An 18661-nucleotide genomic window follows, 5' to 3' on the forward strand; every position below is an offset into this window, starting at 1 on the left:
TGGATGGAGACAGCCGCCCCTACCACCAAAGGCAAAAAAAAAAGGGGCTTCCCTTTTTCCCCTCCTGCCTCGTCCTCCCTGCGGTGCTTTCTCAGGCGCCCCTGAACTCTGCCGAGCAGAAATGCCAAAGGCGCCAGGACGGTGTGGAAAGCACACTCCCTTTTCCTGTTCATGGTCATGCCAGTCTATGCAGGCATCGCATCCTTCTCAACAGGGTCGAATGACTGCAGAAACCTGGTGGCTGTGCAGAAGGTGGTGTTTTGGAGTCAGATTATTAGACACAGTTAGGCACCTGACTGATTCATTTAACTCATCACTGGATTTTTCAAAGTGCCCGGCTTTACCGGATTCAGAGGAAATTCCCTATCTTATACTAACCAAGGGGTTTTTTTTCCTTTATATGCTTGAACTCATAGACGTCATGCCTGAGAGGAGTGGCTAGGACTCAGGCAAAAGTCCAGCCTTGCAGTCTACCAGGTGCTGTGGCATGCTGTGGCATGCGCCATTCCCCAGCAAACCGACCTCTGTGGCTCCCCGACAGCCCCCGCCACCCAGCCCCCTCAGCTCCCTCTCCTCCTGGGGAGCAGGAGGGCAGCATGGACAAGAGTTCTGCCTAAAAAGAAGCCTCGGAAAGCATCACAGAGCAGTATTTTTTTTCTTAACTGAGTTGGTGAAAAAGTCACTTCCTTCTTCTAGTTTTGCCATTACTTCAACTCCCAGAGCTTGTGATGTAATGGTTCTGGCAATCAGGGCTGCTTGCTGGGGCACTGACAGCCGCCAGGAGAGGTACGCACTGTTCCCTCTCCCCAGATGTGGTACATGGGCAGCTGGATGGAGAAATCTGTTTGAATTTGACAGTCATTCCCCTGACACTCTGGGGAAGGTCAGCCAGAATATGTTGCTGAACATCCCAACAGAAGTCGTAATTTTTTTAAGCAGGTGTCGTTTTATGGTTGGATTTCAGTTGTTTACAATGCTTTTGTGCAGTTCTAAGTTGTTCCCTCTTTGGAAGAGAAACTCCGACGACCTGAAGTGAGCTTGTGGCTGAGCAACTGTGGCCACAGTTACCACTGACCCTATGGCTGGCAGGGTCCCAGGTGAGCACAGGACACCCAGACCAGGCACTCTGCCTTTAACAAGCTGACGTCCCCTTGTCTTTATGGTCTATGTTCCCTTCCAGTTCATGGTCATGCATGTAATTGCTGATCAAACAGCAACTGCAATTTCTTCCATGGAAAAATAATTTTAGGAAACTATGCAGAGTATTTTTAGTTACAGAGGTGGAAACAAGGAGAAGGAGCCAGCACTCTGTGATCAGGTCACTTTGTGCAGACCATCATAAGGCACTCTTCGGATCACTCACTCTCCACAAAATGCTCTTTGGGAGCACTGGGGTTATTAAAGGTGGCAGCTGCAACACAGCATGCAGAAAAAGGTCTCAATATTCAAAGCAACACTGTTTAGGCCTTCTTCTTCAAACATCTTTTCCTTCTCTGCACCATGGCGCTTGAACCTTATTTTCTTTCATCTTACCTGAATTTTTTATTTATACCTTATTTAAAATTATCACAATATATGATCTTAAGTTTATTCAGGGTGCAACTCTATTTTCCATACAAAGAATGCATTGGACCTGATTATGGAGATTAATTTCATTCCTTTTATTTTTGCCATTGCTGAGCTATTGTTTTTATTTTAATTTCTTGTGGGTCCAACGAAGATCAGTCCACTCCTCCAGCACAGAGTACTCACTCCCAAGTAGGTGCAGCTGCATGACTGGTGGTGAGCTGTTGGAATGTGGCACAAGGTGGCTAGCGGCAAGAACAGTGAGGGTAGGGACTAATGTCTGCTTACACTGGTTTTGCCATTGAAGAGACCACAGCTGAATGAGGATCACTGACAGGGTAAGTCACGAACAGCACCTGAAGTTTGAACTCGCACACCAGCCATGAAGCACATCTCTGAGTCAGATACATTTGTACAGATACAGGGATGGTCGGCTCTAACCTTCCACTTGCAAACACAATTATTCTTCTCCTATAGAAGCAGACAATGGCGAGACTTAATGTTCAAATATAAACTTCTGAGAGCTGAGAGACCTGATCATGTATGAAGTTGTTGACAGCCATGGTACCTCTTCCAAGGAAAGACAAAAAATCCTTTCTAGTTATCTAGGCAGGAGCAGCTGATCATTCAGCTCATCCTCAGGTAGCACAGTAATTAAAAATGTGTAAATACCTGTGCAAACAGGCAGGTTTAATTCCAGAATTGGATGCAGTGTGGGAAAGTATAGCAAAGCTTTCATATGTGGGTCTGCAGAGGGTTTGCCCTGTGCCAAGATCAGTGGCATTTGCCTGTCCTGGTGGTTTTGAAATGTGCTGCTTACCGTTTGCAAAGCCTGTCAGAAAATGAAGAGAAAAAAATACAAGAGCTGTAAGAAATCTTGCTCTGCAACCAGCTGACACTTCAGATGTGGGGACTGCAATTTTCCGCATGAAACACAAAGTTTGTGCAAGGAAGGATCTAGCTGTCAAAGGGAGTTAAACCTGCTCCAGAAAGCCAGGTAATTTAACAAGTAGAGAATCAGAAATTGGCGCAGTCTTTTCACAGGAGAATTTTTGACTGTACGTTTGCAGCAATCCACTTGGTTGGTTTCAAGTGCTTTTGAGACGGGTCCCTGAAGGTCTTTCCATCTTTCTGTTGTGAAACCAGGATGTTTATTGCTGCCCATAGTAACCTGGAACGTCAAACCATCACTGCCAGGAGCTGCAGGCTCCTTAAACTGGCCATTTAGTAACAGCCTTGTACCCACATTCCCCCATCTTATCATTTCATGTCAACATTAATTCCCTGAATAGTGTGATTGGAAGGCCTGAAGAGCAAACACTTCGATTGCCAGTGGAAACTCGCGGGGCATGGGGAATAGTGAAAAAATAACCGTCTGGCTCTGACACCATGTTCCCAGCACGGGGCTTGCTGTCCTTCATTACGGGCGAGTTCGTGACTCTGATGACAGCAGCTTTGCTCTCTGACCCCGCAGCAGATTCCCAAATGCCAGCAAACACAAGAGGCAGGGCAAAGTCAAAGCACACACAGGTGGTGTCAATACAGAGCCTTTCTCCGAGGAGGAGACACAGGCCATAGGGTTATGCTGCTCTTTCGCTGAACAAATTTTAGTCTGTAAGCTCTGACAGAGGCACTGGCTGCCAGGGGTGCAATACTGTGGTTGTACAGATATACTGTACACCACCTCTATGGAGGGCAAAGGGCAAAAATACTGATGACGCAGGAGAGAAGCCACATCTCACAGCTCTGCAATTTCTCTTTTAAAACATGGAATAAGGTCAAGGACCACATACGCATGTGTTTGTGTACAGATGCACGCAGCACAGCTTAAAGACCCTGAGAAGTGTTTGAGGTTATACTGTTCTCACACCCTGAAAAGCTTCTATCAAGCTTTTATGGTTTGATTCACACAAATTGAGTTCTATAGAGAACTACCCACCGAAGTAGCCATGGTCCTGTGTGCCTATTAAGTGTTCCCACAGACAAATCCGTGTTTGCAGCCTTCATTTGTGCATGTAAATGATTTGCACTTGTAACTCTGGAAGCAGTGGCTACAAATGAAGGCACACCTTTCACATGTGCTCTTGTTTATGGGACGTGGCGTTCGCTTTTGAAAATGCAGTCCTAGGTCACTGCACTGAAGGAGATCAGCCACTGCCCAGGGCTTTAACATGTGTTTTGTCAAAAAGGTTACCTTGACCCACTGCGGTCGCCAATAAGGCAACAATATCAACATAAGCATCAGTCCTGTAGTGCTTTCATGAGGCTGTTCACGGGGGAAATAAGGTCCACTTCATTTCTACCTGTGGTCATTAGACCTTAAAGCCAGAAATACAACCTTACTATGCAAAACTTCATTTGAGGCAGTTGTTGCCATGTTCTTGCTTTTCAGCCCCTTTAAGCAAGATAAAAGAAAAGTGTATATATATATATATATATATTCTGACCCTAGTTTCCAAATAACAAGTAGTACTCCTACCATCTTCTTGGCGCAAAAGTCACATGTACCCTCAACCTATCTCCAGGATGAGTAGACTACCTGTTTCCAAGAAAAGAAGTTCCTACAAATCTACACAGTTAGCAGGAATCAAGCCATTTTCTAAAGGATACGTACTTAGACTTTTTCTGCAGGACCATCTGTAGATCTCAACAGTAAGTACAATGCATTTATTCCTCCACAGTTGAGACCAGAGCCTGGCCCATAATCCTAGTGTGATCTGCATGTAGCAGTACGTTTTCAAAAAGGTTACCACATGTATTTGAAAAGAATCACTGCATGCACACTTGTGCCTTTTGCAACACATGCAAATACCTGCAGGCAACTTTAAATAATCTCACATCTGTAAATATGCATATGTGTGCAGCCATAAAATCAGCTTGTGCAGCTGCACTCTAGTGAATGTCACAGTACAGCTAATGAAGATTCCTTGCAAAACACATTTTCTGCAGGCGAAAGATTTATGCTGGTAAGGCCCTGAGAAGTTGATTGACCACCTATCCGGATTTGTTAGAGAACACTGGCTAAACTGTGTGTCAGGTTACAATTTGTATCTTTTTTTCTATTAGACTATATTCGGTAAATTCAAGGGCCATATGAGTATACTCAAGCGTAAGAGGTCTTTGCCTGCACGAAGCTCCTTGAAAAAGGCTCTGCTTTCCTCCCTGCCGCTGCTCCCACTTGCTTTCCGTAAGTAGGGGTGAGCCAGGAGGACTGCGGGTGCCTCCCCTCTCCAGTGACCGGCTTTGATAAGCCTCGGGTGGGCACAAGGACCACATGCAAACAAATGCAGTTCTACGCAGAGTTGAACGGACCTTCACAGTGGGCAAAGTGGCAGCTTTACAGTTAATACCGCAGAACTGCAACAGGGTGCTACTGTAGCTATTGAAGGATTAACTGCCAAATTCCCATATACAAACAGCTCCCCAGCACATGGTAACATGCAACTTACCCGGTGGATTCAGCACCTACTGCACAATGCCAGGGTGCTAAACTGGGAAGGCTTTAAAGCAGAAAACAAATTCTCGGAGACAGTCCTTTGTATGCTGGATTCCCCACTCTTGCAATGCATTTTGTGCCTGATAAGTCAGCACTGGAAACAATTATTGGGAAGTGAGTAATGATGGCCCTACTGCCACACCACCCTGAGCTGCACAGTTTCTGTGGCCAGTGCCTTCTGTAATTGCAGAGGGTTGTTTTGCAGAGAGCATGTTACAAAACAAGCACCAGCTTCCTTGGGTGCCTGCAGAAAGGGAAACCGAGATTTATTTTCTTCCTCTCATGATCATCAGCAGACACTGTTTTCACAAGGATCTCAAGTAAAGGGACAAACAACGGTGCAAATTGTGCAATTTTCACAGTATTCCTTCTGTCGTTCCCCTCAGCTGCCCGAAACCCCTTTTGCTCTAAAGAGAAAGCAACAACACAGGACAGTTTGTACATAAACAGGGCTGTGCAACGTTAGATGAGCAAAAGCCGAGCTGAATTTCATAACTAGATGCCATCCTAGTCGTCAGTTAGTGTAGGAGGTGGGAAGCTGTTTTCTCTCTGCAAGCATTGCTGCTGTTGGGAGTTTATTTATAAGCGCTCTGTACCAAAGAATAAGAAGCTGTTCTTGGAAAGAACTGTTACTGTCCTCTAGCTATCAGGATACTGTCCCAACTTAGCTTCCCCCCCTCGCCCCAGCCCCCGCCACCAGCACTCCGCCCTCCTCCCTTGGCCACAGCGTTTTGCCTGGAGGGGTTTTTGGCATTGACCCAGCGAAAGCCTATTTAAGACTTCACCAGAGTAAAAGAGTAAAAGGGAATGGTGTAACTCTCTACGTGCCAACAGGTAAATTCAGCTCCAAACCTTTTCCAAATTCGTGGATACTAATAAATGTGATTTTTCAGGGCCCTTCACAAATGCTGAATGCACTTAATATGATTAAGTGATAAACAACAATGTTGGAGAGTTTGCATTTGGTCTGCTGTAGCAATAACATGATGTCCTGCCAGCAGCAGCACAGAATGCAATGCTGGGAGAGCAGGAAGCTGGTGGGAAAGAAAAAAAAAAAATGCAAGCCTCGTCCTTTATGCTTTGCTGGTGGGAAAGAAAAAAAAAATGCAAGCCTTGTCCTTTATGCTTTGCTGATGGGGAAAAATAAATAAAGAGCATAACCTTTCACAAAGGGCTGACTCGGGGATCACCCTGAAGGGCTGGGCCATGCCCAAGGCAGTAAAGCAAGAGGAGAAAGCACAAGAGGTGTCCTTCTCAAGTGCTGCACAGAAAATAGCCCCTCAGCAAAATGGGCACTGGTGCCTTTTATTTCCCTTACTAATCCTGCCACATTGATCTGATATCATAATCCCTTCTCTTCTTTTCTGTCTTAATCCCTTCCCCACCCTCCAATCTATAAAAAAAGTGTATTGGCCAAAAGGAAGGGAAACTGGATTTGGCCTAAAGAGCCCACTAGTAATACGAGCAGGCTCTGATTTCCTAGAAGGTGTAGCATCCTTCCCCCCTGTAAAGTTGTTTCTGCTTTCTGTCAGTAAAAGCAAGAGTGGAAGCAAGCATGACAAGTCAGTGCTGAGTCTGGGCTTTTCTATTTTTAAATGATTGCTCTTGAGTGACCAACTGGTTTGTGGCTAATTCCTTGCACCCAGAGGTCAAGGACAAGTGAAAAAAGTCGCTACGTGGCTTGCATGAGGCCATGAGACTGTAGGAGAAGGCGAGTGGAGAGGGAGGGGAGGTGGGCAGTGTATGGCAAGAGAGGAGCAGCACCGCTGGGCTGCAGGGCTGCAAAGTACTTCTTGGTGGTACTCCTGTGGGCAGATGACACCTCGGGCGGCCTCACAGGCACACGGGGATCTTGCAGGGGAGAGACGCCAGCATCAGTTTCACACTTCCCTGCAGGCCAACAGTGCAATGCCTCAATTGGTAATTTTTTACACTGTGGCAGGAGAAATGGCTCTCCCTGAGGTCACACCAAAGCAGCGGTGCTGTTTCTCAGCACTGGTCTCAAGACATTGGGAAATTTGTCCTGTGAATCTGCATAGTGGTGTGCTCACTGCATTTGAGTAAACATTGTTCTTTTCTTACTTGGATGCTCGCTGAAACCACATCCACTTTTTATGCTGGCTGCTTATACTGTAAACTGACCTGGAGATGTTTAAAAAAAACTTTGAGGCCCTTTATTCAGTAGCCTGCTAGTTATTTTCTCCTTCCCCATTCCTATATGAATAGATGATAATGTCATGTAAGGAACTAATAAAGAACTTCCATTTTCCTTTTTGTCTTTCTTCTCTGACCCCCTTTATCTCATGGCATCTCTGCTTATGTTTCCTAACGTGTATGTTACTGTAGCATCCAGCTACCTCCCCCTCTCAAAATGGCCATAGTAGCCCTCCCTCCCTTTTCTACTAGCAACTGTATTCACACTTCACTATAGCACTACTGGTGTAGCATGTACCTCTCTGTGTGCAGTGAACCCATTTGAACATGCATATGCTACCACCACTTCTCCCGGTCGCGGGGTGGTTGTGAATAGACCATCGAGGCTTGCCGTGGCAACAAGGGTGTACAGGAACAGTGATGCTGTGTTGCAACCTGACAGCCAGATGCTCTGTTGCCATACTCTCTGGGCTGCCATTCACACTCATTCAAAATGAGTTAGACATCAGGGACACCCTCACCTCCTGATACAGTCCCAGATTTGCACACCATAATCGATCATACAAACTGAGAGAAGTCCAGCACTCAGAGTTGGCAGCCAAGTGGGAACAGTCAGCGAGACCGTGGCACTAGAAGTGCCATAAAATTTTTGCTCTTCTGTGTAAAGAAATATCAATCTAATTTTGCTACCCAACAGTGTTTTCATGACCCATAAGAAGACATATGGCCAATGTTCTTGCGTCTCTTCAGGTGGGCATGGCTGAGTCTTTCTTGGCCTAGAGAGCAGGTGAACTGGCTTGCTTTTCTGTCACTTAAAAACATGCCTTAAGTGTACAAAATATAAGTTATAGCAATGATCTGTTCCTCAGCAACAACCAAAAATGCCTTAAGAGAAAACTCCTGCCAGCAAAAGTTGTCACATTGCTATTCACCAGACTTATCAAAGAACAAGTTGTACCCATAACAAATGCTACACTGACTCCATAAATAGTCAGGTAACAGCTGTGGAGACCACAGGAATGGTTGCATGAGGGGAAAATCAGCCTTTGTCCCAAGCCTTGAGGAAAGCTGGCTCGTGTTTTTTTCACATGTACCCGTGGAGTTTATGTATGGACAAGAGGGGTGCAGCTTCCGTGTAGCTGGGTATGTGGCAAAGACCGTGTTAGCGATCTTTGTGCTAGGTCATTTGTAAAGGCAGATCTCTGGGGTAATAGAAACTGTGAGTAGGTGACAGGGTGTACATTGGTATTTTGCCCTTAGTCTGATCAATGTGGTTATACATACAGGTTAAAGGAAGAATTGCACCTGCAAACAACTGAATATGAGGTGGGGGCTAACATGAATGAGCCAGCAATGTGTCTTGTTACCTACCCTGCAAGTTTCGTCACTCAGTCTACACCAGGAAAAGATGCGCCAGGCTCCAGTGCCTTGACATTTTCTTTGCCCCAGCGGTTTCTTGTTTCCTATGCAGTAACAGGATTGCAGAAAAATCACTACCTCCCATAGCAGTTGTAAGATCCCTTTTCAAAGGCCCTGTGCTTTCTCCTCCAAGTGCTTTTACATGCTTTCACATTGCTTGAAGCTTGTATCGCATTGCCAGCGTCAGTTCATTAAAGGCACCAAATCAAAGGAGTTCAATGCTCCTCCTGCGACACTATGTAAGATAACCAGAAATCCTGAAAATGAAATCCAGGAAGCAGGCATTGCTTCCACTCCATATAACATTGCTTCCCTCAAATATGTACAGAAATTTTTCAGCTTCTACCTCTTCTACCAGATTTTTGGCTTGCCCTGATTTCTAGGGAGCATAAGCAGTTGCCCCAAAACACAGTAAAACAAACTTAAGGGCAACATGGTACTTGCAATGTTGTGGCCTCTTCGGGGCTGACAGATGCCTGCAGAAATAGAACTCATGTCCCCATCCCATACAGACCGATCACATCTCATGTACTCACATACCAGCTTCTGTCGGGTGGGTATTTCACTAAAACCCTGATGAAAACTACATGCCATCCACAAAACGGTGGTCTCTATGCAGGCAGCAAACTGCATGGTAACTACAGGCTCCACGGAGTAAAAGAGAATGGGTAAGGAAAGAAGACATGTATGGATATTGCTCACATCAAAAAGAAGTGATATATTTTGTGTCTGTTGTGTTTGTTTAAAAAATAAACATTATATAAAGCATATGATACTTGTAACCTAACTACAGCCATAAACACTCCTTATTCACCTAAGTGGTCATCACTTGGCTCCAGACAACTTAGGGGATTTAAAATAACTGACAAAGAAAATTTTGTGATCAATGATGCTGTGAATCTCAGGTGATACTAGATATTAAAACAGTTGCGAAGACGCTTTCTTTAGAACTCACACCAATTTTAGCTAGCCTTTACCACCCTCCACTTCAGAATATAAAATCACAAAAGCAACAAGTATAGTGTCAGGAGGAAGGAAGGGAAATAAAGCTAATAAATTTTACCCAGTTTGAATAATCAGATGATTGTCAGACATGTGCAGCTGAAACCTCTTCACTTCAGACTTGTACAAGCATCGTCACTACAGAACAAAATTACAGCTACCGCTGGACTGTATTTTTGTTGGTTCACAAAAGTGTGCTTATAGCGGAGCACTAGTTCCATGTATTTGGGTATCCTTCTTGATGAAATATATTTTGGGAAATCCCCTTATATAGTAGTGAACTTTATCAAATGGGATGTGCACTGCTCTGTCAGTATCTCAGATTAAATCAGCCTAACTTCCACATATGTTAGATAAAGGCTGTACACTAATTGAAGGCATTGCCTGATGCTGGTAATTGAGATGTGAGAGGAAAGAAGGATCTGTTAGTTTCGACCAAAGCCAGATATGATGAAATGAATGAATGTTATTGTGCATTATCTGGCTGACCTGCAAGGAGCTTGTTTTGCCTGGATCCAGATAAAGCAAAAAATGTAGAATATCTTAGTCAATGGCTAAAATGAAGTGATGGTCCAGTCTTACCCCATAGACGACTGCCCCAACCTAGTCCTCTACCTCTAAGTTGAACTGAAAAAGTTAGGCAACTTGTGACAGGTATTCAACGAAGAACTGAATTGCACTGTGGAAGCATGTTTCTCTTTTGCCAGCAGCTAAAGAATGAGCCCAGAGTAGCTGAGGTAAGGCACCCTCACTGGGTATATCAAGCAAGGTGGAGTGTGTCAAGCTCTGGTGGCATACAATAAGCCAAACAGACCTTGCAGCAAGGCCAGAGTGCAAAACATTTAACAATCCAGCCCTTGTTTTGGCACCAAAGAGACCAGAAAACCTGAATGGGGATGCTGATATCGGAAAAGTGAAGCTGGTAACACCAGTTCATGGCAGAAGCTGGTCAACGACTCACAGCAAGCAGTACCCACACCACCCACTTGAGCAAGGGAGTGAATTCCCTCTTCTTTGCACCTTGTTTCTCAAGACCATGCCAGCAGACTACTTGGCTGAAAGGGACATTTTCAGAATCTGTGAATTTTTGAGGTGCATATTAGCAAAACATGCATTCAGAGTTTGTACAGATAACCATTTACAGTGGAAACCAAATTGTAAGTTATGCCAGCTGTCTTGATAGGAAGTAGTGGCAGTGCTATCCCAATCAAAACCAGACAACACTGCTTGTAGTCCGAAAGAGATAAGCATAATAAGTACCACTCTTTATGAAATACAGAGTATGACACACCTCTCACCTCAAGCAGTTTACAAAGAAAGGCTTTGACCTTTCAAATAAGTGAGTACGCATTTAACCTCTCTCTCGCTTTAAGCAAAGGGAGCCAGTGGGGTTTGTGAACACACTGGATGTAGGCATGTACTGTACTAAGACTGGAGTTTGAAGTCCTAATTCTGCAAATACTTCCCTGCCCATGAAGACATGGTGAAACCAGTGACACTCCTCATACTGCCAGAGCTGAAGAGCTGAAGAAAAAATATGCCTTTGCTGCATGCCAGGGAGGGATAAAGCGCTGTGTAGGTTAACTGCATGTAGCCACTGATGGGACTTTTTGCTGTGCTGATTGGGCTCACTTAATGAAAGTTTGGGTATCTTCACTTAGCACATTTCTCGGCTTTGCAGACTGACCTGTTGATCTGCATTTTCTGCCAGCAAGTGGCTGTAATAATGTCAGTCTTTCACTACAGTGTCTTTCTAAATCCTTTCAATAATCATTGGATCAAATGGATAACCAAAAGTACACAGCGTGCGGAGACTGTTGATTTCTAACCAGTGCTATGTTGTGATCCTGAAACACTGTGTACCTTAGCGACTAAAGCTTTGAATGTGTAGCAAACAGAGCATGCAAGAGCTGCATGCAAGAGAAACTGGGGTTTGACAGAAGAGACTGAGACAGCCTCCTGAAGAACAGCCCATAATACACTGAATAGAGTATTCACTGGGAACATGAGAGATGCAAGTCTATGCTGCTTTTGTGAATAATTTCTAGACGTTCATTTATGTGCTCTCATTAGAAGTTCCCCAAGTGGGGATGACGCATATGTTTTGGGTCAGAATTTGTTTTTTGTCTGACCTAGAAGAGACATTTTTGGGGTTTTCATTTCTGCAAGAAAAGTAAAATGCAATTTCACTTTGGGTCAGTCTTGAATTTCTCTGGTACTGTGATAACCAAACCAAAAAATCAAATACTCAGACACACCTTCTACTAGAAAATTACTGGTCTCCAGTGGATGGAAAATAAGTGATAAAAATAACTGCTTTAAGAAAGTTTACTGAGTATCTACTTAGATGTCATTATGTTCCCATAAAGTATGTGATTCATTTCTTGTTTATGTTTCCACAGAATATGTGGAATTGTGATGCTTGCTGTTCCCACTAGCACAAAGTCTCAAGTCCAGGAAGCAAACAGTTAAGCTTCTGCAAAATAAAAGTCTGAGCAGCTGTGTATGTACCAGATTGACTTATGAAGTGTCTCGCTTACTCATTGTGCTCATTCTTCATACTGTGATGAAACTAAGACCCATTGTCTCCCCTTCCCCTCCCCCCTGGCTTTGTTGTCTTTACTTTTATCTAAAACTGACTTCTAAAGATCACCTTCACCTCCTCTGGGCCAAGCTGACCTCCTGCAAATGGGCCAACCTGTAGGGACCGATCGGCACACTGCTGGAGTTGTTTCCACTCCCTGCTACACCCATAGACAAAATGCAGGAGAGGAAGCCTGGGCAATTAACCTGCACCCAGCTCCAGTGGCAGGCCCGGGTCCTGTCGCTGGGACTTGGTTTTGTGGGCCACTCAAATGGATGCTGAAGGCTCCTGATCTGAGTTCCCTTCAACAGGCTTTCAGCACGGGCAGGATGCCTGGAAGAGGAGGTGACTGTAGGTGTGACTCAATGCCTGCTAGAGTCACTGGGAGCTTTTCCAAGTTGACTGTAGTGGGGATTATGCTTGAAGACACTTGCCCAGACAGTATATCCACAGTAAGCCACCACAAGTGAATCTAGATGGGTGCGCAGGCTCTGAAACTAGCTGGTGGGCAAGTTTCCACTGACACTGAGGGCTAAAACCCACAGATAGCTGGCACACACTGTCAGGCTCCCCCCAGCACCTCGCCAGACCTCCTCGAGGCAAGGGTCTTCCTGGGACTTTTGTCTGTGTCACCTGCAACCGCTGCTGCGCCAGCAGCACAGGGACGATGGGGCTGCATCCTCCGCGTGGGGCAGCCAGGCGAGCAACTGCTTTACTGGCCCTGGCATGAGCATGCAGCAGCGAGGCTAGCGGCTAGAAAGGACAGCCTTCACCCCCTCCTCCAGCAGTGTCCCCCAGCCTCTCCGTTGGAATTATAAAGAGCTGTAAAGAGGTCAGATGTGTCATGCTCTGTGGGTTACAATAAAGGTACTAATTAATGCTTGGGATATGTATAAGGTCTTGAATTTAGCAGAAGGCACACTTACAATAGAGCTCTCCCACTGCAAACAGACTCTAAAGAGAAGAAGTAGGGTATCTGTTGGTGAAGTCCTTGGTAGACATCCAGCTGACCTCATCCTCAAGCTACTTTAGTAGCACCATGCCATCCTTTGCACAAAGCAGAAGCCCTGCCCTTGCATGTGCCAGAAAGGGCAGCACTGAGCATTCATGCGGGATGCTGAGAGGCTTTCTAAGCTACCAGGAGGACCCGGGCAGCATGAGGAGCTGAAGGAGGAAGAGACAAATACACAAATGGCTCTGAAGCTTGCCTGGCACCACCTTGCACGCAGCTGCAGTGCCCTGACAGCCTCAGGCTGGCCCAGCAGTGGCTCAGGGATGGAACAAGGGGCATGCGGGGGCTGCCCCAACCCTGGCTGCTGCACAGGGAGCTGGGACCTTCTGCAAATAGAGCTCTATTCCTGTCATGTTGGGCCCTTGCTCGTCTTGTTTTGTGTCCTCACGTGACACAAACCCTTTACAGCCACTTTCCAAAACCTACTCTAAAGATGTTATTAGAAGCAAGTAGACTTGGAGCTCTTTAAGGAGTGTGCAACGCCAGGCTGGCCAAGCCTGAGGGTCCTGGGGTGGCTGGCACCAGCCGGGGACCCTGGGCAGGACTCAGTGTAAGGGCCGATGGTATGGGGCACCCAGCCCTCTTGATGGGGCTGATATTGGCCCCATGTGGCTGACCCCGGCTCGGCTCCATGCCGCTCACACCCTTTGGGCCAGCAGGCACACCTGTGTGCCCGGGTCCCCGGGCCAGCCCGCCACCCGTCCCCAGCACTGCCAGCTGCTGCAGGCTGTGTCCAAAAACTGTTTGCACCAGTGTCCTATTGAGCAATGTTTCACAGCCACAAGTCTGGCTGCAGTGCACACACGGTGACACATCCCCCTGAATATATTTCAAAGGGGGAGGGAAGATTTGGGACTTTTAAAAAAAAAAAATAACATTTGACTTTCTGTCTGCAAAGTAATATGATCTCAGTAAAATCTAGGCACCAAGTGTATCTCTCCTGGAAATATCAGGTTACACTCTGGGTTCTGGTGGATGCTTTTTGAAATGTAAGTTTTTTAAATACAAGCTATGGGAGGTGTTGTTTACAACCAAGCCCAAGCAACTCACAAAGGAAGACAGAACTGATAGGAGATACAGTTACCTTCTCAAAAGCAAATTTGACAAGGAGAGAAGGAAAGTTTGTGCCCTGATACTTCTAATACAAAAGCAGAAAATGGTTGGAAAATATTTACTACGCATCTCTGGCTCAAACACCCCCTGGACACCAGTGAATGCGAACCTGTATACGTGCCTTACTGTTGAGGTATTTGGCCATCACGTCTCAGATACCCATTTGAAGGGAAAGTTCTTCAGGAAAAGCAGCCAGGGCTGAAATAACAACATCAAGGAGGAGAAACTGGCAGCTTTCCATAAAGCTTGCTTCAGCTTACCATTTGTTCCAAGAGGCCAGCCTGATGACTGATTGTGGGAATGCTGGGGACGCGTGGTCCAAATGGAGCCGCCACTGACTCCCTGGCCAAGGGATGGAAAAAATAACCAAGCTACCACTCCGGCTTTGGTCTAATATGTATTTATGCTCAGCTTTGGGGATGGGAGTCAGCTAAATAATCACAGACCTTGTTTATGCATTGTTCTGTTCATGTGACTGCCTGGATCCAGCCCTTTTTTTCCTGAAAATAAAGAAACCGCTCCGCTCTCACTGCGATGTCTGCTGCCAAGGTGCATGCCTGCCTGCGCAAGAGACTGTGCAGCATGGTGGCCGCTGCTGCTGCTGCTGCTGCTGCTGCTGCATGGAGGGGGAGCCTTGGCAGGACTGGCTTTGGGGAAGCTCCCCTGGGGCGATGGAGCAGGTCTGCACTGCCCAGCAGCCCGTGTGCTTAGAGAAGTCAGCCTGCATGTGGAAACATGCTCCTACTTGTCCCACAGAAAATCCCAGCAGGAAGCAGGAAAAAGGAGGGAGCCTCCCCCAGAGTATCGTTTTCCACATCCCACACTTTTTCACCTCTGACCCAAAGATGGGTCAGCACTGACACAACAGCGAGACAGAAAAGCCAGTTCAACGTTACACCACGTTACACCTTCCTTTGGCCCCCACTTCTGCATGCTTATAACTTGCACAGGATCAGCTTTATGTCTGTGCACCACTTTAATGACAATTAAACAATTTTTTTAAAGAGTTTAAGCAGAATGCAAATCACGAATAGACTTCTGCTGGCCACCTGAAGAGAGTAAATCTCACATTTAAGACACAATCCTTTATTTTCTTATAAGCCTCACAGCCTCAGCATTACAGTATTACTCATATTCCTGCATAGGGTCAGGCTGTATAAAGTAGGACGCAGAGAGCACAGGCCAGAACTGCAGAGAAATCTGTTTTCTGACGCTCCTGCCAGCAGGGATTTTCTCGCATGCCTGCCAGCATGCAAGCACTGTCACGTCATACTTCTGTATGTGCCATTCTCGCTCTTAGGATTATGAGCAGGGAGAGAAATAAGACTCTAAACAGTGCTGGAGAACTGGAAATCAAAGCTGCGGAGTTTCCAGCCTGACATGCTACTCTAGAAACCTGAAACACTTTTTGATAACAAGGAAATGGAGGCATATTTGGAAATATGGGAGTGAGGGATCATAAAAGGTTATAGCCTGAACTTCTATAGCTTACTATAAACCAAACAGCAGACAAATCCATAGACATGCAGCAGCAGTGAGCAAAATCCAGTAACCTGTCACAGAGGAAAAACATTAAATCCATGACTTTGCTGTGGTTTTGTTCTCCCCTACAGATATGTTCTTCACCAAGCTGGGCAGATTGCATTTTACTGTCAGTGAAGTGTGTTGTAAGCTAAGCAGTTTGCCCTGTTCATGAATTGGACTTATCTTCTTGCAACATCTTAGTAATTCAGAAGTATTTGGTAAAGGGTTCATGTGACCACACCTTAGCCTTTCATTGGGTCACGGATTGTTTACATCAACTATTTACTATAGCAAATAGTCACCTCAAACACATGGGCTGTCTTTGTTCCGTGGTTACATGCTTGCTAATTTTTAAAGAAGAGAAACAAGCCATAGAGAATAATGCAGCATCTGACCAAGGATTCACAGACTCAGGGAGAGCACTGCAAGACACGTATCAGTCTGGCTGACAGATGAGAGAGAACTCCAGATATTTTTGTGAACTACGTCAAAATACTTATGGACAAACAATATGTCTGTGAGTTTATTCACAAAAATATTTACAAATCATTTTTTTGTAAATATTTGGCCATTTGTGATTTGGCCAGTTCTATCACAGCTGGGTATGTCTTGCTGCTGAAAAAGTGAATAATCTGAGCTCATTTGTCACCAGTTACCTATAAATAAGTGCAGATCAGTACAATTGAGTCTAGCATTGTAATGAGCCAAAGAAAAACTGCTGTAATAGTTAAAGAAGGCAATGTGTGTTTTCCCACAGAAGGCAATATACAGAGCAGCTTTTTGAGCGCATCTTGGGAACAGCCAGTCTGTGGCATGTAACATGAACATCACTGCACTGTCTGGAACTGACAGCATCCATGAAAATTTAGAAGCATTTAGGAGTAAGGCATGCCTTTCTGAATTGTGCAAGAGGGGAAAGAGAAAGAAAGGTGGAGTCGGGGCGTTGCCAAAGCTCTGTGTCTGCATTTGCAGGGGCTCTGCCAAGCAAAGTGGGTCCTGGAGCCAGACAAGCATTGGCAGGAGCCAGCATCAGGGGATGATGGCGAGGCAGGGAGGAGAAAGCCCTGACCAAAACAGTGTCTAGTGAATATGGGTTTAATGTGAGGCCAAGATGTCTTTAATCAGGCGGGAATGCTGAGGGCACAAATGGCTTTTAATGGCTTTCACACATGCAGTCCCACGCACTGGCTGCAGCAGGAGGCAGGAGCGGGGTGGAGTGCTCTCTGCACATTTGCAGACCAGGCACGGCAGGCTCCTCACCAGAAACACTCCCCAGTCACCCAGTGGGTGAGAGCAGCATATGCCAGGGGAAGCATATCCTTCACGGGTACGTGTTTGAAATCATTTTTCAAATGCTTGGCCAGCTACTTCTATCAGCAGGCTCACCTTAACATACTTAGGGACACTGAGGGCTGATTTGTGTTTCTCTGGCCTTAAATCTGTCCTTACAAGCCAGCTGGGAACTAAGATGTGAAAGGGTGAATTAACTCGTGGCAGCCCCAGGAGATGGGTAAAGGAGGATGTGATCTAACGACGCTTTCCTCCTCTGTCCATTCCAAGCGGCGATCAGGCAGCTTAGTCTCCCTTGAAGATCAAGGCCCAGAAATAAGCACGGCCTGAAAGCACCCACAGAATAGGAAGGAATCACGGGATAATTTAGGTTGGAAAAGACAGCTGGAAGCCATCCAGTCCACCCTCCTGCTCAAAACAGGGCTAACTAACTACGAAGTGAGACAAGGACTGTTTTCGATCAAGCTTTGAGTATCTCCAGGGATGGGGACGCCCAGCCTGCCCCAGTGTTCGACCTTCTCAGGGAAAAAATGTTTTTCTTTATATCTTGTTCCAATTTCCCTTGCTGAAATTTGCGGCGGTTTGCCTCTCATCCTCTTGCTGTGCAAGGCCCAGCAGAGCTTGGCTCCCATCTTTACTACAGCCACCCATTAGGGAGTTGACGACAGCAATAGATCCAAGCGCTCCAGCCCCCTCAATGCCTGGACTCGCTCCAAGTTACCGGTATCCTTCGTGCACCAGACACAGGACTCCAGCTGCAGCCTCACCAGTGCTGAGGAGAGAGAAAAAAATCACATCCCTCAACACAGACCAGGACCCTCACCACTTTTTCTGCACAGATGCTGCTTTGGCCAGGCAGCCCCCAGACCACACTGTTGCATGGGGTTATTCCATCCTAAATGACAGATTTTATGTTTGTTGCCATCAGGGGGTTCCCGTTAGCTCCAGCTTGCTGAGGGGACCCTGAGTGGCAGCACGCTGCCCTCCTAAGTAAAGACCACTCCTCAACAGTCCATCCTCAGACTCAGTCAGCATGGTCTCATCCCAGCATCCCTTGACGTTGCCAAGACTGGGGCAAACGGTCAAATCTTTGGATGGTGGAAATCAGACCAGCTACACTTATGCCATTGGCTTCATATGTCACTTTAATACATAGTAACTGTGGACCAGCCCCTCCTTTGAAGGCAAAGAGAGGGGAATTTTTGCACAATAAAGTTACTTTTCTCACTTACAAGAAATGCTTTATGGAGTCTTTTCCTAAACTTGGCAGGGGGTGGGGGGGTGGTGTGTCCCAAGTGAACATTTTCGGACCCACTTCTGCTAAGTTCACAATGCTTTCAGCTTTTATTGTTAGTGGTTTTATTATTTATGCATTTTTTACTAGTAAACAATTCTTAGAAAATATTTGTTGCCAGTTTTATAAATTGACTTCATACTCTCTGAGGATTTTCGCTACACACAGAATTAAAATCTTCCTTTAAAAGTTCTCCCTAGTAAAATG

This window comes from Pygoscelis adeliae, unplaced genomic scaffold (genome assembly GCF_000699105.1).
Source record: "Pygoscelis adeliae isolate BGI_AS28 unplaced genomic scaffold, ASM69910v1 Scaffold138, whole genome shotgun sequence".
NCBI classification, from domain to species: domain Eukaryota; kingdom Metazoa; phylum Chordata; class Aves; order Sphenisciformes; family Spheniscidae; genus Pygoscelis; species Pygoscelis adeliae.